Source organism: Rhea americana, unplaced genomic scaffold, assembly GCF_003343005.1.
Source record: "Rhea americana isolate MKP2758 unplaced genomic scaffold, rheAme1 scaffold_38, whole genome shotgun sequence".
In the NCBI taxonomy this organism is placed as follows: domain Eukaryota; kingdom Metazoa; phylum Chordata; class Aves; order Rheiformes; family Rheidae; genus Rhea; species Rhea americana.
The window spans coordinates 2,074,207-2,099,286 of NW_028186512.1; the positions used below are offsets into that span (position 1 = coordinate 2,074,207).

The 25,080-nt window shown below is 38.7% G+C and overlaps 1 long non-coding RNA gene across 1 annotated transcript in view; it reads left to right on the top strand.

Moving 5' to 3' along the window:
• LOC146591240 (uncharacterized) overlaps positions 1-25,080 on the top strand; it is a 116,760-nt gene that overhangs the window by 76,897 nt on the left and 14,783 nt on the right. The window lies entirely within an intron of this gene.

Consider the following 25,080-nt stretch of genomic DNA (forward strand, 5'->3'; position numbering starts at 1 on the left):
TGACACTGATAGGACTTTGAGAAAACTTTCTGCATTTGCTGTATTGTCTATGAGAAGAAGGACAGAAAGCTACAGAAAAGTTTACATAGAATTCTTTTGTTTTTAAAAGTTTGCTGATTTACTTGAGCTCTCCTCTCTTCCCATCCCTTGCTACCCAAAAAAAGTACTGGGTCAAAATTAGTCCAAATTAGTCAGTTTGGGTAAAACATAGGTGAAGAGTTATACTGTCAGTTTACCACAGACTCACCACTAATAGCATTCATTATTGGCCAAACTGCGTATGTGAACAACATGAGCAGACAGCTGGTTTTCTGTAATGCAAAATTTGTGTCGGTGTACCCAAATGAGAAGAAATGACCTCTTGGCACCAAACTGCTTGAATACACCCTACCTTTGCAGATAAGATAGCAAGTAAAAATAAGTAAGAAAATTTCAAGTCAGAACTGAATATTTGGCCCCCAATGCTATTTTCAAATAGATGTTACTTTCAAATTTATGACTGCAAACTGTTAACTACATGTTTGTCTTATTTACAATGGTAGTACTAGCCATGAAACACTTTTCTACTTTCTGAATTAAATGACAGAATAAATAGGCAATGTACTTTTCTCAAAATAGTGCTGTGCATTGTCACATCCTGAGATGTCAACAGAATATATGATGTTGATGAGCAGCAATACGCATGCACTTTGCATGTTTCAATATGCTTCTCTAGTAGAAGTAAAAAATTGCCGAATTCCTCACCAACACTGCCAAGTAGACAGGATTTAAGGAGGAGAACATAATAGTGTTATTCAAGAGTGCCTTTGATCATGGGAAGCTTAAGCTTTTGAAATATCTTGCAACTGGCTAGCTTAGAATGAAAATTTTAAAGCCTGCAAGGATCTTAGAGCCTTCAAAGGTGTGCCTTCTGTCAAAAATCACTCTGATTGCTCTGCTATCTGAGGCTTTACTAACAGAAGAAATTCCTGTACCTCAGCATTAGCATCTCAAACTGCCAGAAGTACTGCCAGTAGCTAGTTTTAAGTGCCCGTTGAGCTCTATAGCCACTGGCCTAGTAGACCTGCTAGGGTCTCATCAGCTCAGCTACCAGGCCAGTATGCACTGGTGAACATTATAGGAGTCTGGGAGTAAACATAGCTGTCAGTGAGGACTTGCTCCACAACTGGGTGTCTGTTTAGAATCAGATGTTACATAGCCAGGTGTAGCAGGAAAGTAATTAAGGATGCAATAGGCATTTCTTAAAGTGTTTCACTATGTTTTTAACCATGCAGAAAATAAAGCGCTCATTTGCCATTAACTTTAATATGATCAGGAATACCACTCCAAAAATCCTATCTCCATCAAAACATCAAAGGAATCCCAGCACACACTTCCTTGTGCTGCAAGAGTGCAAAGAATTGAGTATACCTTTTTTATTAATTCAATTTTTTTTCTGTCATTACAATTGTAACTACTTTTCCACTATAAAACCAATTATCATGCCACCTTAGCTTCATCTGCAGTTATTCATGTGTGCGCGCTCCTTTGACAAAAGAGAAAGAAAAGTGGGGGGAATTTTGTACTGTGGTAGTGCAGGAGRTTGCGTCTCTTCCAGCAGCAGTTGCTGCTCCATTGCAGACTATATCTGTTGCTCCATTTTTTGAAAAAAAAAAATCCTCACATCCGTTCTTGATCTTTTCCTCTGAGGAGAAGCTAGTGCAATACATTAGGAACGTGTATATTCAATACCACCTCTCAAGCTGATCTCAGTTTTCTTTATCTAGACCTGCCAATTGGGAAAACAAAAATAGTCTCAAAAGTTAGGCCATTAGACATGCACATGCTTGTGCTGATTTTACTAATTCTTTCATAACAAGTGCAAGAACTGTAGAGGGAACTGGCTGTTGTACTAGGACAGTGTAAGCTGTTGCCATTACTTACCTACTTCTAGCCCTGCTGCTGACGATGGCATCCTTCCTCTCCCAGATTCCCAGATGTAGGGCCTGATTTRAGTTATTTTTGTAGAATTAATTGTATAAGCTTAAATTTACCCTAAGATCAGAACCTGATTTGCTGACTGAGAAGTGAATCACTATTACACAGGGCTGCTGTAAGAATTCAGTAGGTGGATGTTTTGAACCTAAGGTGCTAAGTACTGCTGCATCAGGCTCAGGAGTTGTGCCTTACAGACAAAAGTGCGCTATCAGACATCTGAATCAACACCAATCGATCATACTTAGTGTCTGCCAGAATGGCTTTGTTTTTCTGTGTGTTACATTCTTCTGACTTGCATGCAGGAATAATTTTTAGAAACGAAGTAGTTTTGTCTAGCAGTGTGCTGCCCTAAGAAGCCAGTACAGCGCAGCGTRCTTTGCAAGGTGGGCTGCTGCTGTCGGCCAGCACAGAAGAGCGGCCCCTTCCCCAGGGCCGTTGTTTGAACAGTTGCCTGCTCCCCACTAACATCTCTTAAGGCAAGACCATCTTTTTGTTGAAGCTTTTCCCAGTGTCCTTTTTCTGGTGGGAACTCCTCAAAATTTGGTTTGATAAGACAACTAAACTTTTAGAGTATAAAGCCTGATTTTTACATTTTTACTCAGCTCCAAGTTTCTGTTCAGTGTTCCCTTTTTTTGTTTTTTTTTTGTTTTTTTTTTTTTTTTTTTTTTTTTTGTAGTGTCTGAGAGGCAAAGACTGAAATTTTCTTCCAATTATTTGGACTAGCCAGATCTAGGCTATACAGAGAATAAGAATAAAATGTCAGAACTGATTTTTTCACCACAAGATATGAGTAACTACATTTTACTTTAACGGGGATTACCTCTGGCTGGGAAAATAAGATCCAGAATTCATAGCCAATGTAGACAAAACAGCATAGTTGGACAGACATGTTCTCAGTTAAGTTCCAATATTTGCTTTCAGATACACTCACTTTTTTGTATTCATCAAATAATAAGTGCTCCTGGATCTCTTTTTATTGAATTAAGCAAACTGAAACAAAGGAAAGTTATGTGGACCTAAAGGCTTCGTATCTAAATGCTCTCTGGAAGAACCTTCACATTACTGTGATTCTTCCTTTGTGAGCTTTGCTAGTCTGTAAAACGAGAAGAAAATGTGAGAGACGCTACTGAACCCACAAAGAGATGGACCTTCGGAGTCTGTCTTTATGTACAGACTAAAGGCATGTATGTATAAATTATAAAGAGAATAAGCTAGTTCCCCGCAAGTACCTGTCAGCATTTAAAGGACCAAGAATTAAGAGCATGATGAAGTATAAGCATCATGCAGAATACGTTTACTTCACCCATAGATAAATTTTGTCATTAGTGGTGTCACAGCTATGATAGTCTAAAGACAGAGATGAGGCAAGGCCTGTAGAAAGAGGTAGTATCTCTTATTAGACTTCTGAAACAKCTTGAAAATACAGACAGGCTTTCAGGCTTTTCCTCAGACTGCTTACTTTTATAATGCAGGATTGCAAGGCAGATCCCYACCCCACCAGCGAGTGCTGGAGCCCCAGGAGGGCTGCTGGCTAGCAGGGAAGATCCTCTCCAGTGAGGCCACCTTCAAGAYGACAAAGAGGAAAGAGAGAACTGGATAGGGGACTTCCAGGCTCTGAGCTTGGAAAGAAGATGTAAGCTGTGATATACAATATATTAAAAATCCCCTTTTTTGATTTTAAAAAGAGGTCTTAGGAGATGTCTGTCTCTTTGAAGTGACTCTAGTTCTATTGAATTTGGTTAGGGGTTCTATCTTCTCACACCCCTTTTAGTCTGTATGTTGCTTTGGATTGGGAAATGCTCTTTTCTGCTACAAAATTACTGTCTTCTTTTTCTATTATTAGGAAATCATTGCTTTACCATCATCCTTCCATCTGCTTTTAAACAGTGTATTAGTTATAAATTACCATAAAATGTAGAGGAAAACTTTTTGGCTTATAAAAATATTTGAAACACTTTTTCCATGATACAAGAGGGAAAATATTCTTATCTTGAACTCATATCAATTTTAATATATTGGAGCTGAGGTCATACTATGTTCAGTCTCTCTCTTTCTCTTCTTTCTCTTTTTTGTTCAGCAATGTCAGTTTATTGCAACTTTCTGAAATGACTAGATGCTTCTCTGATTGAACTATTCTTTTTAAATGGGCTATTTTAATATTATCCTCACTTTCATTAGCAATTTTAGGTATTCATTAATACCTTTTTTAATAAGATAGTGAAGAAAAATAGTGTTAACAGCAAAGGTAATTTGTCAATGAGAACACAGTCATGGATATTTAACATGGTTCCATATTCTTATAGAAAATATTTTTATTAAGAAAAGAGGAGTCTTAGTCCTTTTTTCCATCTTACTTTTAAAGAAAGAACTGGTGCATTTTTAAGTATAACTTAAATAAGTTTGTAATTTTGGCATCTTAAGGTGCCAGAGCAGAGAAATGAACCATAAAGGAGAAACATCAAAAGTAACTTAGAGAGTTTTTTTTTTTTAATATTAAAGCGATGAATCACAGGCCAAATTAACAAGTAAAGGAATCTGCCTATAATGAAATCTTTTTTTCTAACATAACACTTCATTATAAAGGGAGTTTTTCTATAATAGTAGCAAGTGTAATTACATTTTTATATATAATTAGGACATTATTATCATTTCACCATATCAAAGTTCATTATAAGACATCTCCAATGCATTTTTCATAGAGCAAAAATAAAAAGAGAACAGGGGTCCTTCAATTAGCCTAGTATAAGGACATCCACAGAGACTGAAGGAAGCTGATCAAACAGCTTAGCCCAAAAGGGACCAGGTAGAAACTCATTGCTTTTTTTGCACAGGGAAGTTGTGTTTTTACATATCCTACTCGGTATTAATTATACTTTTCACCCTTCTCATATTCCAGTCCATTGTTTGGGAGACAGAAATGTTTTTAAAGTTGTAATCTGCCTGAAGTGAATGTGAAATGTCTATGTTCTGTGAGTTTGGAGGGTGAGAACTCCTTTATGTTCTTCAGCATTTTGCTGTTATACCTGTGTTATGAAGATGCCATGCTATTGGAATCCAGTAARGTGATCCATTTTCTAGACTAATTTGAAAGGCTTTATTTTTTTCCTCTAATTTGAAAAATGATATGACCCTTTTCTCTTTCAAAAATCCCTTTCTTCCCAAGTGCTGTGATGATTAAGGAGCTATAGAGAATTGGGACAAGTACAATCAGATATAACTGATGCTGATTGTTATATTCTATATATATTCTTTTAAAATGATAAAACTATGTGTACATTGATTATGTGCCCCCAAACTCCTGAATGGATTCGTTGTCTGATGCACCCAAACTTCCTGCATGTTTTTCTGATTACCAGAAAACGTATTTCCTCWTCTCCCTGTTTGTTGCATGCAAAAAGCATCTGTCAGAGCCCTAGGACTGAGACTGTTTAATTCTGAATTAACGTTAGGCTGAAYGGATTACATCCCATTAATCTGTTGGTCTAGAACCAGAAGATAAGTAAGGTTAAATCACATACATAGCAGGAAGTTGAGTATTTCTAGTGCCATTAAGAAAACTGTGGTCATTTGCAAAGCTGAGAATGATTCATAATGAAATCTTGAGCTTGTGGTTTTGGAGCCTGCAGTTGTGTACGTGTTCTGGGATTCATCCGCGCACGATGTTGGGCTGTTGTGGCAACTGTTTGTCCATGYGGACGTGTTCCTTCGCTCCCGAAGTGCCGTGATCCACGTGCAGTGCTTCAGTAGCATCTGAGAAGAGCCAGATGACTTATGAGCCAATACAGACCTATGAAACAAGCTATCAAATAAAAATGTACTTTAAATGACTAGAGGTAGAATATTACATTCATCAGAGAGGTGCCTGACTTAGGTGCTTAAGTTAAGAGGTTACTGTCCAGGCTGAAAGCATTTCAACTAGGTGATTAGAGTTAGGCAGTGGGAACAGCCTCCCTGAAGGCGGTCMAGAATAGTGCGAGCAATACTTTGTGCAGAAGGAATGTACGCCGAAAAAAGGAGCAGCTTCCATATATTCTCTTCCAGGATGCTTCTGTACCAAAAAAAAATTCAAGCCTATGTTGAAAATGTTTTAAGTGAGGGTGCCATTTCTATAAAACAAATAAAATGTCCCACCAAAAATCCCTCCTCTGTTTGAAGTTACACGCTGTGGCTGATAGAAGCAGAGTTCTGTTAGAATAGGTTGTGCTACACAAGGACCTCTGCCAAAGCAGCTCCACTAGTCAAGGGTTGCGCTCTGACGAACCTCTGCCGCAGAAGGCTATAGCCCCACCAGCCCAGGCGACGAGTGTCTCACGGCAGCTCTGTTGTAGAGATGGGCCACGTTCATACATTTCTAATAAAAATAAGTTGTTGCATCGGGTTGATTTTTACAAGTGAGCTGAAGGTAATGCCTGGCTGTGTGAGCGTTGCAGTGACTCTGAGTCTGACAGGCTTTACAGAAGTTGCTGATTGTAGGAACGTCAACTGTTTGATTGTGTGCTGAAATGAGAGGCTGCAAAGAGTTGACTTTAATGGCTGGATTTTATTTTACTCGTTTCAAATGATAATCCTGATTGTGAAACAAGATATTTCAGTCCTGTACTTTTGGAGAACCCTTCAGTTCTGTTCAGATCTGTAGACTGYATGGGATGCCTTGCTCTGCTCCGGATCACGGGGCCCTGCCACATCTTACCTGGCAATATTAAAACAGTGTGTTATTCTGCCCCGTCTATTGCCATGTAGAATACCACTGACAGTTCCTGAGTTTGTCATTCCAGAAGTAAGAACCACTTTCAGAACTGTGTAAAAGTTTGTTCTGCCCACCAGTGTGTCAGGGTGTAAAAGCAGTAYCCAGGCAGCATGTGTCAGGCGTGGGGTGTTTCCTCTCCCAGCACAGGCAGGGGCTGCACTGTCACACGCTGCCGAGCAGCCCTGGCCGCTGGCCGCTCCGCGGCTCACCTGCAGCAAACCGTCACCTCAGGACGAAGAACAATCTCGCTCCTTTCTTAGCAGTAACACAGGTATAACATGACTATATGATATCAGACATACATGCTTATGTTTCACTTGTCTGTTTTCTCCATTTCTCCTTTCTTTTCCCTCCCAGCAACTTCCATTAATTATCTGCATTTAGCTTGTGGTTCTTTCCCATTTGCTTGTTTTGCTCTCTGCTTCTATCGTTTCCTCTGGAATCTGAACCTTKCTGTACCACACACTTTCCTCATTGCCAGCATCTATCTTTTCCTCCCACACTTGGACAGATTTTGCTTGTTTGTCCTGTCAAGACAAAATTTAAACAATAGGTGCTATAAAATGGGGAAGTACTTGTTAGGGATCTGCCACTTCTTCTACAGGACGTAAGTATTGCTGTAAGATTTAAAATAGAAAGCAAACTACAGCTGGAGCTAAAAACTGTAATCTCAGTTCCATTACAAATGCCAGGGACACAGGAATTTCATTTAAAATAAAATAAATTCGTAAAATAAATTGCGTTTGTTTTAATGGTTTCTGCATTGCTGAAGCCAAGGAGAGTTAACAGCAGAATTTAGAGATATTACTTTATTTCTTATTCCTACACTAGCTTTCGTGAAAGTGGATTTCTGTGTCCCAGTGAAATCCTTTTGAAATCACTTGGCTCTGCTTGAACAGTTGGGCTTCTCCCCACCTTAGGTAGGGTCTGTGAGACAAGATATAGAATGAAGCAAGGAGAAATGACCAAGCAGGCCAGGATGGGAAAATAAATAATCTGAAGAACATCCGTGTGCGTAATATGTAGACACCTGTTAACTATCTGCAACTCTCTGCTAACCTCATAGTTGCTTTTCTATAAACRTTGCATCAAAGATGAGTTTTAAGGCAGGTCTGGAAGGAGATGAAAGTGGTGACTTCAGTTTAAACTTATGTTGCAACATCTAGTCTGCCAGAAGGCCTGCTCAATGCCAGTGTTGAGGTTTTAACATCTTGYTGCCATCTCAAAAATGCAAAGAGACTCCCTTCCTTGTTTACCAGATTGTAGGAATAAAACCTTGAAAACATTAGCTGCTGTGCAATACCSCATAAATGAGGTTTGGTTGATTTAGGAAATAAAAAGAATAGTGAGGTAAACATACCACATTTACAAAGGGATTCCTTTTAGTTGCTCAAAAAAAGTGAAATATGTCACTTTACTTTCACAGTACAAGCAAGGTGAAACATCATTTTAACCTATCTTTGCATATACAGATTTCTTCTCTCTTAAACAGAAGAAAAGGACATAAAAATGATTTGGCATAGAGTAAAACTGTTTGAAACCCCTCAGAAAAGGAGGAAGATGAACTTCTGTAGCACCATATTTCTGAGGGAGTCACGCAGCAGCTGTTATTTAGGATTTGTCTACAAAGTCTTTGCACACGGATGAGAAGAGGCTCTGCCTGGTGAAGCCCAGTAACAGCGTTGCTGTAACACTGATCCTGACTRCAGGGCTCCTGCCTCTGGCTTCATCACAACACTAGCCGTGATTTCAGTCTGGAGTAATCTATGCTTGCTCACTTCAGAGAATTAGCAAAGTACGCTTTTATCTATTTGAAAAAAGAGACTGTAGATGTCCCCACAACCCTTCATCACTTCAGAGAGTGACTTTCAAAGTATTTCTGCAGCAGCTGTTTGCTCTTTGGCCTTTCCGTTAGAAGATTCTTTGCACTCCCATGGATGCGTGGTGGCAGCACTGTGAATTCCCRGTGCGAGAGTGCTGAGACAGAGGAAATCAAAACTCTCAGTGACCTGTGCAAGACGCTGAGAGTCCAATTCCTTGCACTGAAGGCTTTAACACTTGGACTTCTACTTGAAGTCATTTGAGATTAATTTTGTGTGACATTTAGCACTGACACAACTTCTTAGTTGTGGCTGTAGGAGCCCAGCATCTCTAAAGATAAGAAAACTACAACAGGAAGAAATATGGACCTGGACATCTCAAACCCAAGATGTCTAAACTGAARACCATTTACAAATGTTTATTCAAAACTTTTGTCTAGGTTTTCCCTCTCTGTAAAGCAAGGATGTTAATAGTTGTATCCCTCAAAAATGGATTATGGGAATTTGATTACTCACGATTTGTTAAAACTCTAAAGAAATACTATCTGTCACCTTTAATTAAGTTGTTTGGAAGAAAGCAAGTTTAGTGTCAACACACTTCTGTTTGCCCATCCTTGCACCTAGAGAACTATTTCTTTCTCCAGTAAATGGCCCATATTGTACTTCAAATATGGCAGGCAGAAAAACAAAATGAAATTTTGCCCATGGGAGCTTTGCTGTTTTTCTTACTGTCATTTTGCAGCAGAARAGATGTTTGCCTGCAGAGCAAAAGGAACACATTAATAGGGATGTATTTTTGTTTCATATTTAAAATTCACCTTTGTTTGCAAATGCATGTTTCATGCCCCTGAAAAAAAAAATGATGCTATTTCATTCCAGTAAGTGGCAATTAGCTGGGTAATTGCAGCCGGCAGYGCAGATGACTGACAGCACCATCTCCTTGGCAAAGCTTCTACCTGCCCTTCTGCCAGATGGCACCACTGGGTTGGTGCCTGAGCTCCGGTGCCCCTGCCTTCTTCGTAACAGGGTCGGCGTAAGGCAACGCGGAGGTGTGCCTGTCTCCTGACGTGGGAAACCCCACGCTTCCAGCTCTGTGAGGTGGCTCTGTCCCCTGCCCAGATCCCAGGGCCATCCTGCACACACACATGTGGCAGGAGATGACTGGAGCATTTGAAGCAATGGTCTGATATTGCCTCTTCGTGGAAAGAGTAGTCTTATTCTCCAGGAGTAACAGGAGTGATAGCTCAGGCTTCTCTTTCTAAGGGCGCCTCTGTTCTCCTCCTGCTGGGATGCAGTTTTCTTGCCATTTAAAACAGTGCTGAGATGAATGAATCTSTTTTTCTCTCACATAAATATTAACAGAGTTCTCTGCAAACTCAGGCAGGCATCAATTATTTTATCTAATCTAGATCATATTCTGGAATTTTTTGTTATGGCCAAAAGTATTAAAAGTATTTTATTTCARCAAAGGTGAGATTCTGCTGAAATCACACAATTCATGAATCTTAATTATGAGATACAGACCTGTAATTCTTAGTATAGCCATAAAGTACAGTGTATCACCAGGAGTAGTTGTTTGCTGTGCAGAAATACATGCCTACTCACAGAGGGTAGGGTTCATGTGGGCAAGGACTGGCACAATGGACTCATCATTATTTTGTCCACTGGTTAAATCTCATTTTTGACCCCAGTTTTGGTCATTTAAATTTCCATTCTATTCTTTTCTTTTTACTAGTCTTGCTCTTTACACAGTCTCAAGGTATGTTAAGAGACTTCTATGCTTGGACTGGCTCAGACCTTTTTCCAAGGGACAGGGAGGCAATACCTTTTAAAATCAATATTAATTTATTAAGTCTCCATATAACATCTCCCACTGGTAGCAGTCTTGTTTCCTTGGACCTCCTGAGCAGGCTGAATTGATGGTTTGGATGGTGACAATAATGTGCTTTTTGTGACTGTTTCTCTTCAGGCCCTTCTTCTGTCTGTTACTGTGCGGTATCCCCAGTCGGTAGTGCACAGTCAATGAGAGATTTCTCAGAAAATTTTCAAGCACACTGCAAAAGCACTAGTAATGCTCGTACTGTATGAATCCTTACCCAGTTTTTGAGCTGTTAATCACTTGCCTGCAGGGTACGCTTTGCCTCGTTTTTTTTTTAACAGGACAAACAATCATCTGTAAAATAGACACACGAGAAAAAATAAAATCAGCCAAAGCAAAATGTGTGTCTTGGAAGAAAGCTATTAGAAGATTACTGAGAAGTACTTCAAGGACTGTCACGTCTGTCAGACATGTAGTACTAGAACTAGATAAAATGATTCAAATGAGGCATTAAATGCTTTCAGTATAAGCAAGTGGAATAAGTCAGTTAAGAGTTGGATAAGCAGTGTGATAGGTACTGAAAAGCCTGACAAAGTGCATTTGCATAGAGCAGTTCATTTATACAAGATGTTACTGAGATGAACTCAGTAACAGATGCCTACAACTGAGGAAATAATATCTGAGTTGGCAAAAGCATAAATTGTCTCACAACCATGGAATTTTGTGTTAAGCAGGCAACTACTTACTATACTCTCCATACTGAAGAGTAGAAACAGAGGGCTGAGACAGACTAAATTTGCTGTAAAAGAATATTAATGCTGCTAGCCAAATACATTAAGAGAACTCCTTGAGATGAATGTCTAGGTGTTCAACATGCTCAGGTGTATGAATCTGAAGTTAGCAGAAACTTGAAGTAGATTGTATCTGCAATATCTTCATTATTCCTTCTTCTATGAAAAACCAAAACAGGGTAAAAACAAAAGGAGCTATGACTGACTACAGTGTCATAAAGCGGCCACTTCTGTCTGCCACGGGTATAGCTTGAACCTGGAAAGGCTAAAGCAATACAAGGAAGGCGAAAAGGTGAGACTAAGATACTACTAAGGAATCTGAATTATCCAAACAAAATTGCTTCTAAGCTTTTGAGTGCAGCTGAATAAAGATGCAAACTACTTCAGCTTGATGTATCAATTATGTAAATCTGGGGGCAAATGACCAACTACTTCATGTACAGATGCTACACTGTGAAATTGGAGATGATAACATGAAGTCAGTGAGGAAGCATCTGGGCCATTGCTTCTACAAAAGGGATTCCAAGTAGTTTTCCTATCAAACTTGCTGTCAGCCCTGGAATCCAAATAAAGAAAGAAACTTATGAATTGGATTCTCACATGGACAATTTGGCTTGTTCCATTTTGCAATTCAAGGATTGCAAATCAATTGGAAAATGAGTATGACTAGCCAGAACTTTTCTTAAAGCCACAGAGAGTGGCCTCAAAATGCTTTCAAGGCATATGACTAAAATAATAGAGTTATTTTGTGTCACCAAAATGCTCTGATTTAGATGAACCAACAGGAAAAAGATAAGGGTATGTATCTGACTTTGAGAGCAGCTGTATGTAACTGAACTGTTGTAACAGAATATGTGTGAAATTTGCAAATAGAAAAAAGTATGTAAAGCCTCATAATCCATCAACTGCACTAGCTATGAGACTTTGTTAAGACAGAGGCTGAAAAAGTCCAAGGACCTAAGCCACAAGAAACGACTAAATGAGTTYGCCATCCTGTCAGCCTGCCTGACGATAGTGGGAGTGTAAATCTGTGATGAGTTCACTGAATGAAACCCTCCGTAARAGTAACTCGTTATAATGCCCAGGCCCCTGCAAGCCACGACCCTCTGACGAATACGCGCCAGCTCGCCAAGAGAAGCCGGGGGGGGCTCTGAGGAACCAGAGTTACTACGTGCTGGCCAAACATCACCCACGTTAGCTGTCATCTGAGCAGAGGGAGAAGTTTTCCCATTAATATAACATGAAAGAAAAGCTACCAAATCTGTATTTCTTTCTCACATCCGGTGCCTAAGTAAAATATAGGAACAGGCTACTGCAAGCACAAACTGTGTGATGTGCTGTGTAAAGACAGGAGGTCTGGATAGATGAACCGATAGTCTCTCTGCAGCCTGAGCCTCAGAAAGATGTATTTGACTCTCAATTGTAAAACTATTTTGTGTACTTTTTATTGCAACTTTAGATTTCTAATTATCATCAACCGTAGAGCAGAGCTGACATTTCCTAATTACTTTTTTTTCTAGTTATCTGAACAAGTGTGGCAGTGCTGCTTAGATTAGGTTTGTTCCGTTTCACCAGGATGTTTGAGAACAATGTGATTATGCATGGTTGCACCTAGCTACTACTATCATGACAAGTACAGAAGTTAAATTATGAAGCAAACGTAAGCTTTGAAGAAATTTTTATTTAATCTGTATTCCCCTGTTTCATCTGCTCATCCATCCAGCACAATCTGCATCATTATTAACCACACCATATTTCTAAAAAAAGAGTATAAAAAGTAAGACATCTGTGTTATAACATTAATATATTCAAAGGTTTTTACTTTCATCTTCCAGGCATTAACACTATGTAAGTGCAGTGTAGGCGCAACTTACAGCATCGATGTGCTACCACCAGAAAAATGTACTAAGAGGCAAAAAAAGAAGGAAAAAAGATACAAGTAGACAGAGTATTATGCAAAAAGAGGACTTTTATTCATAAATAGAGCACTTTCACCCATTGCTCCTATATACCTTTAATTGTAATTGCTACCACAATTTTTAAGGCACTGAGGCAAGCCTCCAGCAGTGTGCTGAAGGTGTGTTTGTGCTGTTATGCCCTCTGGCTTTGCTGCCAGCCTATTCCCTTAGATCAGAGCCAGAAGGCAGACTGTTTTCGAATACCGATCACCTCACCCGGACCTAATCCTTTGAGTTCTCTTTGGCATCTATTCCTTCTGCCAGTTTCCTCTTCTGTTCCTCTCTTTTCTTCTGAAGTTGACAACAAAGACATCCTCAGGGCCCTCCTTGATGTAAGACCACTCTTGATGTTGTTACAGTGTGGTTTTTTTTGTACCCTAAAGTTGTGCTACTTTTATATTCAGCTAGCACAATATTTGCACACCAGAAGATAAAGAAAATGAGAGTATGTTACACAGAATGATAGTTTCTTTTTTATTTGTACACCTCGGTCCTTTCAGTGGAAACCTTTTTTTTCTCTTTTTCTGTCATTCATCTACATACCTGATCAAGAAGCTAAAGGTATCTTTTTGCAGGCTATGCTGCTTCTATACCTTAAATTGGCCTGACCTGCCACTTTTAATTTTAAAAAGATGGCTGTGTGGGATGTGGATGAATATGGAATTTCTATGAAGCACAAAACTTTTGAACGGTTCCTGTCCTCTGTGATAGTGAGTTTTAAAAGGGAAATCTCCAAAGAGCTAATTAGTAGACAAGTAGAGCTCAGGCTGAACAAAGCTGAAAAGATAGCAGATAACTAAAAGGACCTGGCCATAGCTGACAAAAATCAAAGCACTGACAGAGAGCTGGCAGTAACCTTGGGCTGCTAACTGACAGGGACAATAAAAAAAGCCTCTGAATGTGGCAGAGAGTGACAGCCACAACCACAGGCTCTCTAAAGAGCTTGAAACCTCCACCAAAAAGAAGATATTATCTTCTGCCTGGCAGCACCATACACTTTTCCCTCCCATTCCAAATTGGAAAAATTTGAACTTGTCTAAATAATTCTGTCATATGAATGTGAACTGAGAATGGAAATGACCAAGACTGGTGTGCAAAGTTTAGTAGCAAACCTGTGGGCTGGGAGGACTTGTTCACATCTGCAAAAATATACATTTGGCTAGAGGGACAGCAAAAGTTTTCTCTGCTTACCCTGACACTTCAGCTGGAGTGGCCACACAGCTGCTTGACTCTTCCTGTCTGTAAGTCTTCAGGAGATAAACATGTAACATAAACTAGAAAAGACATTTAGTCACAATATGCTCTCTGAAATGCAACCTAAAGTGGAAAATAAAGCTTCTCTTTGGGTGGGTGGTGGGGGACATGCTCAGTGTTGCATTCTGTCCACAGAGGACAGTACGCTTAATCTGATTCTAGAAGTCATTTAAGGCTCACTTAATAAACTGTGGCAATTATTCATATTTGTTTGTCCTCTCTGATAAACTACATTTGCACCCTGAGCTCAACAACCTGTGAAGCCCTGGTCAGCAAAGTAATCATTCATGAACTAAAATATTGTGGAAAATATACACACGTAACAGGTAACACATTAGACCAGCAGGCATGGAAATGAGGCATGCAGAAAAGCCTTGGAGGTTGTTTCGTGAAACAAAAGAGTTGGTAACTGCAGGGAAATTAAGGTTGCAGAATGCAAAGAGCATTTCTGAAGAGGTATCATAGTTCCTGAAATCACACTGACAAGAGTTTGGGTGTTGCTATTGGGCATATACGTGTTTAGACAAAGATTCTAAAGCTTGATTTTCACCGCAATGTTCTACTGCAACCAGTTTATTTTCTTTCATATGGTGGAACAGGAACTGACATTTTTCRCAAGTGGCCAGTTTCTCTTTTCCTACAAGCTTGTTATATACTAGCAGCCTCATGAATTATATGGCACAAGTCCCAGAAAGCTGTAACACAATCCCTTGGGAAATCTCTCTTGTTCTGTGGCAGGGATGGAGATGATTTTAAGTTTAAACGACCTGAAATTTCCTTTACACTGTCCAGAAAATCTTGACAGCACTTAATAATCCTTAGAAGATCCAGTCCTAAATCTGTCACTGTGCCACACAGTCCTGGGTACATGCATTAACTTGATCTTTCAGCTAAATGGTCACTTCTGAAACATCATGTGTGTATTTGAAGCACCAGATAAAGGCTTCTGAAGTAACACCTGCCCAAGTCATGCAATAAAAACGAATGTATCTCAGCAATATTATTTCAAGTTGCTTAAATGCTTTAAAAAAAGAAAAATCTAAGCCCTATTTTCAAAATTAACACCAATATTTAACAGTTTCTATTTGCAAGCCAGAGCCAATCCACAGTCTCAGTGACTTTGAATTGGGTTTGAGTTCCTCTAAATGCCAGAGGCAGTTTTAGAAATGGGCCTACAGCTTCTAACTCACTTAAGAAAGATAAGTTTGCTTTATTTACATCTTTAATTTCATTAGCAACCATTAACACTGGAACATTGTCTTATTTAGAAATTTTAATTCAGAACAAGAATGCAGAAAGGCTCCTTGAGGAAGCCTGTATGAATGACTGCACATAACAGGCCATCCTGCATACAACCCATAGTTCACACTTACAGTCAGAGCCATGCTATATATAAAAATGTGGGTTAAAATACTATGAGGGCATCCTTTGAATTTTTAATATTTTTAAAAGTTCGTTTAGCCTGTTTTCTTTCTCTCGTTGGTATGACCAAGATAACCTCTTCGTATGCGCCATTCCTCCTTCTTCTAAACTGTGTCCTTCATTCCCCACTCTTTGGCCTGTCCTGTCCCCTAAGATTTCTTTTTCTCTCTTTGATGCCACATGTCCTATAGTCTATTTTAGGCCTTTGAGTTCTTTGTCTTCTCTCCACGTGTTCATCGTTCCTTGCCTACATATATTTCTCATATGTCCCCTACATGGGATATGTTTCCTTCTCCTTTCCCTCATGAAGTAACTTTACTCTTCCAAAAATTCGTTCTTTGTTCACTTTTCAACACAACTCTATAAAGAGTTGTGAACAGGCCAGACAGAATCTGGCCATTTCATGCGTGTTTTTTTTTTTCTTATATAAAATTTGCTTTGACAATTTTCTTCTCTTTTCCCACTCAGAGTGTAGTGTTCTGCTGCATTTTACTGCATTGTATTAGCAAATACCCTCACTAAAAAAAGGAAAAAGTTCACAGCTTCACCCCTCATTTTTACACTGACACAGCTGAAAAGAAAAGCTTTTAAAATGTGTTTCTGTTAACTTTAGCAGTTTAATTCCTCGCTGGCTACAGGGTTGGTTATAGGTTAACACAGTAAAACGGATATGTATTCAAAATGGTCTTAAATTGGTTTTGGAAGATAACACCACTGCATTTTATTCAATGCATTCAAAATGAACACAGTTTGTATGGGTGACATTCATTTCAGGCAGCAACTGAAACAAAATTAGACCAGTTCAACTCAGACTGACATTAATATATCACTGAGCGGTTAGTTATATCATATGAATTAGATATTACAAATTCAAGAATCATTTGTTATGCTTTTAGTACAAATTTTCCTGACATAAGTGAGATAGAGATAAATAGCCAGTCACAAAGATGTCATTTGGGCTCTTGGGGCTATATTGATGATTCCTCCTGAGAAAATCTTGCAGCAGTTTACTGCGCAATAAAATGTGGAAATGGGCATCCTCGTTTTCTGCAGGGGTCTTATAGAATTGATTCCTTGTATTTTAATACAGATTTTTGGGAGGACTCTGTGTGTGTGTGTGTGTGTGTGTGTGTGTGTGTGTGTGTGTGTGTGTTGGCAGAAGAAACCTCAGTGAGAAACTTTTTTGGAATCTCCTCTATTTAACTGAAACTAAAGGAAAATTGTAAGGAGAAGATAGAGTTGTACTTTGTTACTACTTCTAGTGAAAAGGGAAGAGTTGTAAGTAATGAGGCATTATTTTGAATGTTAATCAGATATGACATCTTTACTTTACTTTTCTCAGAACTACCTTGCACAGCCTTTCTGGATGTCAATATTCTCACAGTTCCAGTAATTACCTTCAAATTGTTGGCACTTTTTTTGTTTTAATTTATAATTTATTATTTGTATTACCATATCACACAGAAGTTCTAGTTGTAGGCCAAGACCCCTTTGTGCTAGACAATGCACAAACAGCTCGTAGCGTACAGGTTACAGAAATACACAAAAGTAATAGATTTTAGCTATTTTTTACAGCAAACAGCAGTTCATTGAAATGAAGTGTTTTGCAGGAATACATCTTTTTTTCCCCAAAGGAACAGGTTTTTCTAATTGTCTGATTTCACTGTGATGCTATCGGCATAAATTCAGGATTGTTTTGTAAACTGGAAGTATTTTGACTGTTTCGTTTAAAACTTAAATATTTTATTTTTCTACTGTTATATGTGTTTAATTATTCATAATCTTTTCTCCTCTGATTTGGGGGGGGAGCTAATAGCAAATTTTGAAATGTTGCCCTTTTTTTCTGGTTCAGGACAAAAATTCTGAAATGTAAGAATTTTTTCTTGGACAAATATCTTATCCTCTGAGGCACCTGAATGTTTGCATAAACAGGCTGTGTATTCTTTATTAAGTGCATTTTTATGCCTCTGGATCTTGTGGATAGTACCTGTGTTCAGCAAACAGTTCTGATACTTATAGCCCATAGGCAATTCTTGTATCTACAGTACTGTGGCAATTAGTAGTCACTGTTACAGCATATGGACTTCCGTTTTCAAAACAGAAGTGTTGACTATTCACAAGATGCTTGATGAACATAGTGCCCATTTAGAAATGTCCAAATAGAGAGGGGTACTACAGATCTGCTCTTTTTATCATACCATTAATTGGTACTGAATTAATGTTCCGGTTTTGCTTTCACTGGAGTCGGTGCAGTGGGGGTACGGCCGGAAGCCGTGCTCCTGAGCCCCCGTTTGCTCAGAGCAGCCCTCTTGGACAGCGCCTGCCGCAGCTGGTGTACCAGCTTTTCCTCACTTTGCCAAGAAACAGGTCTGTAGTTCTGCAGAACATGCCAGATGATATTGTAGGGCTTAGGCTTCAAGTTGGAGAATTAAAAGCCCCCCTCCTTTTTTTTTTTTGCTTCACTTCTAGAGGGACAGCTACTTTATCAAAGCACTTCCTTGGCTTAAGTTGCAAATTTTCATTGTGTGTGTGTCTAGAGTTTACCATTCCCAGGCAAATTCTCTGTAAGCCTTATGGGAATTTTATGTCATTTGCAGTTTGCTGTCTAGGAATGTATTAATTTCTAGGACTAGCTCATTTTTCCTCAGTAGGAGACCCTTTCTGCTTTTAAGGTTTTGTGGAGTGCTGTTTGTGCTGATGATGCAGTAGGATTTCTCAAGTACTTGTCTGTTTACCTGTGCATCTGAGTGGGACTAACTGCAGGCTGGCTGCAGCATCCCGTATGCGCTGGCAGGTGTGGCCTGCTTTCATTTTATGGCTCCAAGTACACCGCTTATAGCACTCCCTTTGGTTTCCCAGATAGACCCTTTTACAGTCGCAGCAGTTCTTTTCGTTCCTGTTAGCGATGGTGATATAAAACTGAAGAGTGGTGGCCGAGGGAAGCCTCGCCAGGCGCGTCACCCACTGCCAACAGWGTCTCACAGAGAAAACATGGAAAAAATATTTAAAAACTCTTTTTTCCTCAGCCATACTATACTACACATCCTTCTGCAGTTTCTTTGCTCTTTTACTATAAATAAAGCTACCAGACACTGCATGCATTAGAGAATCTTTGGAGTCAGGCATATCATTAAAAAATAGCAACAAAAGATTATTTTGTATTATCTTGTTTGTACAAAACATCCTAGAAAATGAATAGAAAGCTTTTCTTCTTTTATTGTTTTAATTTTGAAGTTACGGTTTGCATGACTTGAAGGGGATCTCTGTTTCAATCTTTAACAGCATTTGCGTTTTTCTTCATCAAAAATTTTATTTAAAATGATAATTGGATCTTTTATTTAAACAAAAATCAATTAAAGCTATGATGAAGCCTCTATTGCTAAGAAGCACAGTGTAGAGAGACAGCATACGCTCCAGTGGTTGCTAGAATTTTTGCTTTTAACTATGAGGAAATGGTTTCTGGTAAAATATACATGATGGAAATGTGATGTATTTTTGCTGGAAATGTGTTAAACTATTATTCTGATTATTGTTGGTGGACAACTAATATYATCAGGAGCCAAGAGTGCTTTCTTCATACATGTATTTGGCAAGGAAAAATACAAATATACCTCTCAGAGATTCATCTCCACCCTGTAATGCATTCAAGCCGAGCTAAATCTGATGTCTCATCGTGTAGTACAGGCTGTGCTTGCCGTGGTGGGATTCCTTCCCAGGGAAACCTGCAGTGGCTTCCAGATTGTTTCCAAAAACAAGGATTTTATGGTTTGGGTTCCTGATTAAAGGTCATTTCTCTATTTGTATTCTACTTCGACACTTCAGATCAGATGAAATTCTTGACTTATAAAGCTATTTAGGCAGCTACGAATTGTGCTGAGCAGTGTGAGCTCCGAGTTCAGCTCCCTGCAGACTGAAAAAGCCCAAATTGTTTCCCCAGAAGCCTCAGGGCTGATCTTTTTGAGGAGACTTTGCTGAGCCTTTAAACTGCGTTTTTGGAGGAGTCTTTTAACTGACAATGGCTCAGTTTGTGTAACGTATTTTAATACGGTACATGCTCTTAAGCTCATAAACATACTTCATAAATCAAAAGGGAGACTGCTATTGTATATGATGCAATCAGAGAGAACATTAGCACTATTTACAAGAACAAAACATACAGCCTATAGCAGTCAGGGTGAAATAAAAATGGGATTACACATAACCTCGTCACACTAAAAACATTACCATTCAAAGAAGTGTTCATTGCATGAAAGTGCAAACTGCAATTAATTATCAGAGCTCACCCTTCTTGGCTGTTCACTGCAGCAGAACGACTCCAGAAAGGAATTTGGCCTGGTGACACTCACATACCTGCGCCTGGTGATCGAAATGACACTTGTGATCTCAGGTCGCAGCAGCCTCCCTAGGCCGGGAACTGGGTGACCACAGGGCTGCTGGAACTCGCTCTGTGCCGGGCTGCTCTCTCTCCATGCGGTCCACCTCCCTCCATGTGGTCCACCTCCCTCCGTGTGGTCCACCTCTCTCCGTGCAGTCCACCTTCTTGTCTTCCCCAGGCATTCACCAGATGAAAATTCACGTGAGGGGGGCAAATGGCCAGCACAAAAATGATCTTCAAATCATCTACTTTAAATCCGTTTGGCTTGTTTTCATTGCAGAGCTTCATTCGGGTTCTTAAATACCGTCCCAACACAAGTTCCCMTCACACATTTCATTTGACAAAAATGGCAGTTGGATACTGGTTTCCCTCCATGTGCTTATCTCAAGAAGAGTATGTGCTAGAATTTCAGTGAGCACATCAGTTGTTACAATAACTGTTTAACAGTGTGGTTGCAGATCAGCTGTTTTCAGTTTTAGTTGCCTTTTGCACTTCCCAGAATGACCCCACGTGCACAGAAAAGAGACAGGAGAATTCTCTCACAGCTGGGAAATAATTCATGAAACAGCTTGGTTTACTCCAGTGCAARGGAGACAAAAATATACCCTTAAGAGATTAATTCTACACTTGTATGGTATTATAGCTTGGCATGCAGAAGCCAGGAGTGTTAAATTGACCCTGTTGCTGTACAACACAAAACCATTAAATGTTGGTTCTGCACAGAGAATTGCTGGTGTACTTAGTCTCATAACAAGGAACACTCCAGTAAAATCTTTTAAATACTCTATTACAGATACAGAAAAACAGTTAAAGCATTAAAACTATATGGTATTATGTATCGCTTAACCATTACTTAGTGCCTTTCCTTCCAATTGTGAAGTATATTGTAAGGAAAATATATTAGTTTACAGTAGTTACYTGATGAAAACTGCTCCATTTCAGTGGCTAAAGAAAAGAAACTACCATTGCTGTACCTTTTTAATCATCTTCTGATTCTTCAAAGACAAGAGAAAAATGTATTTAGATGGAGAAAGAGAGGAACGAGGAAGAGAAGAGATACAGCTTCTGTCCCTGCCAGTGGCTCTGACTGGCACATGCAGAGGGACTCAGGTGTATTAATCTTAGCAGCCTCTCTGAGACGTGGCAAACTTGTACCAGTTTTGGGCTGTTGAAGGCATTGCTCCTAATTTTCTCTCTGGTCACAGGCTCACAGCAGTGTTGCAGAAGAGGCAAGTAAGCAAGTAAGAGGATTCTTATTGGGCAGAAGCAAAAAARGAGAGAGAGAGAGAGAAAGGACAAAGAGAGAAGATGAAATTACAGTGAAAAAAGAAATGTGAGTCAGGGAATGACAGCAGGAACCGAGTCTCCAGGTTGTGTTTTCTTCACTAGAAGAGCTCAGAAAGGAGTTGATAAACGTTACAATCACCTTCTCATTATTATGTTGTTACATTGTTACGTATTACRGTCTAATTTTTCAGAAATCCACTGTGGTGCATTAATTTCTGATTCCTTCTCATGTTCATTTGATAGGTATACAGACCTTGGGAATCCCAATTCAGCTAACTTATTGTTATATTTCCCATTTTTTGGTTAACATTTATTATAACATTATAACATTTTCTGATCCTTCATGATCTTCACAATTAAGCTTACTGAAGGGATAGGCCTACTAGATCTTGTAGTAGGCCTAGAAACCTGACGGGCATATTTTTGCAAGGTGGTTGTTCTGTTTCACCTAGGCTAACTCAAACAAAAACTTGAGTTAAATCAGTAGAGGCACACCAGCTAGGTAGAACAATTCTCCTTCTTTAGGGGTATATTAATTATGATGCCCTTTGGTGCATCATATCACAGGATTTACAACCATTGCATTTTCAGTCACTGGCTCTCAACCTTGATAGAGGTTAGTAAGGCAAACATTAAAAAAACAATGTATACACATGCTGTTTTCGGTGACTTTTCTCAACTATTATCATAAACTGGCTTCATAATAAGAACAACAGTCAGAAAAACACAAAAGAACTGAGTACAGGCATCAAAAATACCTTTAGTGAGAGAAATGTTTGCATCTTTCTAAGAATCGGACAAAAGTTTACTCCAATTGACCCTGTCTAATAATCAGAACATCTGGTGATATAAAAAATATGCAGCATAAAAACTAGGCCACTAAAAGATGGTGGTTTGGTGCACATCATAGGTGTGTTATGCTGCTCATCCACTTATCCATAGTGACGCAAGAGAATTTCACCAAGAGACTCAATTTAATACRAACCTAAATATTCCACCTTCCATTAAGATTGTAATAATGATAGTCCATGAATCTGACAGATACCTATATTAAATAAACCAGTGTTCATTTTCCAGTAAGACTGTTTATATTTACCAGAGGTAATGGATACCAGCAGCTGTTTAATAGTCAGGATTAAAACTTGGATGAGAACTTGGAGATTTAGGACAAAAATGCAGTATTTATTAAGGAGTCTGAAAAGTTGCCTGGGAAGACAACCATGCCAATGAACCAGTAAGATAAATTAACAAACATGGAGATATTATTGTATGCTCTATGGCAACATAGTAATTGCCTAAATAATGACTTCCCAGTCAGGTCATTTTTTATTTGTAGAATTACCATTTATTTTTGAAAAATGACTGCCTATTTCTTACTTTAATTAGTCACAGTCTCCAGAATCCAACGAAGGGCACTAGCAACATCAGGCAGGAGAAACTTCCATCCACCCACGAATAATCCAATATGAAGAGCCTAACAGCTATCAAACACTACTTCACCCACTCRATCCTTCTGATCTAACTATAAACTCTCACAATAGCTGCAAACAGGCTATGTATAGTGGAGATACACTGGCACCCATCGCTCATAATTTTGCTGAATCACTTTTCCMTCAGTCTCCAAGTATTCCAAAAATTGCTTCTCCCAAAAAATCAACCCAACACAGTCTGACACCCCAAAACATATGTGATTTAAGAGAGACTTTTAATGACATGTAAAGCAAGAAGTAATGTAAAAATAAAACATGTTGCTTTTTTCCTCCTCAGATAATGATATAAACCAGACATTATTAATTCAAGCTGCTAACTTTATATCCTTTCAGTTAGCAATTTTACCTGATATGTGCTTAAAGCATTCTACCAAGAATAGAGAATTCAGGTTCTGACTTAGTTCTGTCATAACCTTTCTGTATGAGATGGAGTAAATGGTTATATTTTCATCCTGTTCTTCAGTTCTCCATTGATAAACATGGAAAACAGTGCATTTCAACTTCGCAGAGATAGATGATGGTGAAACTAAAGTTATGTAAGTCGTTGTTGAGCCTGATAATGACAGGGTAGAAGTATGTGCTTTAAAAACAATCTTCCTTCTTTGGATCAGCCAACTGTTGGTGATCCTGAGAAAGGGGTAAATAACAGATGGTTTATTACCCATTTTTGATAGCATAGAGGTGAGAATAACCTTTTTTTTTGAAGGAGGAGGAGCCAAATTGAGGGGAAAAGTGGGAAAAGTTGTAGTCTTTAAAAAAGACTTACAAAAATAATAGTTTTGAAAGAGTGTGAGCGGTAAATATAACTTTCTAAAGAAAAACTAAGACCAGTTGCTTTTCTAGAATTAATCTGTGCTCTTTAACATGAACTACACATTGGTTTTTGAGCATTTTATGCTAATGTATCTGAATTCAGAAAGGATTAGTTAATAAGAGATTTCAATTATCAATAATACTGACAGAGGAGATTATTGCAATTAAATTGTAATGGGTAAACAATTTTTGTAAGTATTAAATATCCTTTTTCTGATACCACTCCTGGCAACCCCAGCTAGGGGGAAAAAAGCGATGCATGTTGCATATAATTCTTTCCTGAGAAGTCATTTGAAAATAAATGCTACCTCCTAGAGCCAGGTATACTGAATATATCAGGTGATTGTATCTCAAAGGCAACAGATACATCAGTGGAGGAAAGTTCYAAAGACATAACATTTGTCTTTTTAAGAATCTCTTAATTATTGATAAAAATAAAATTGCACAAGTAATTAAGTGTTACTTTGATCTAAATAATACTGTTGATGCAACTAAAGATATAATTTGGGACATAGCTAAAGTGACTCTTGGGGCTACTTTATTAGCAGTGAAAGAATGAAAGGAGAGGGAACTAACAGCCTGTTGGAAGAACATCAATTCAGTAAAATGGACATGAATCTAATGGAGATGTCAGAGTTCCAGAGTTATTTTCAAAAGGAAAGGCGATTAAAACTGTTTTAACCAGGAAAAGCAGAGGATGCACCCCCTTGTAAGCCAGACAGATCACTTGCACATGTACCAAGAATGCACTGAGATAAGGATTTGTCTGGAGAAGAAAAAGGAGGAGTTGAATGTCTCTCTTTCTGGACATTGCAAATACATTTGTGTGTTATTTATAAAAAATTATGTTCAACATAAGTACTTAAAATTCCCAGGACTAAATTTCTAAAGCACAACAGTACCAGACATACTGTTATAGAAGGAMGAGAGAACATAAAAGAACATAAAATCAAGTTAATGGTCCCATTCAGATGGACTTCTGAGTTCTATCTAGTCTGGTGGCCTCACTGATCTAGTGAAAGATGTTCCAGGCCTTAGTAACTATCCTGGGATTCAGACAATTGGTCCCATTAAAAAACATATAAAAAGAATATAATAATAATTGTCAAATATATAATGTATCAGAACAAACTATCCAAAACATTAGAAAACATAGAAATTTGCTGTGGGGAAAGATTTTTTAGGTTATCTGTTGCCTTCTGTCTAGATATGATTCTTTACTATGAAATACTTCTTTTTATTTTGTTGGCAAGTCCAAAGACTTTGTCTTCTCATCCTCAATGCTTTCACTTCTCATCTTCCATCTCAGTCCTAATTCTATCCGTGA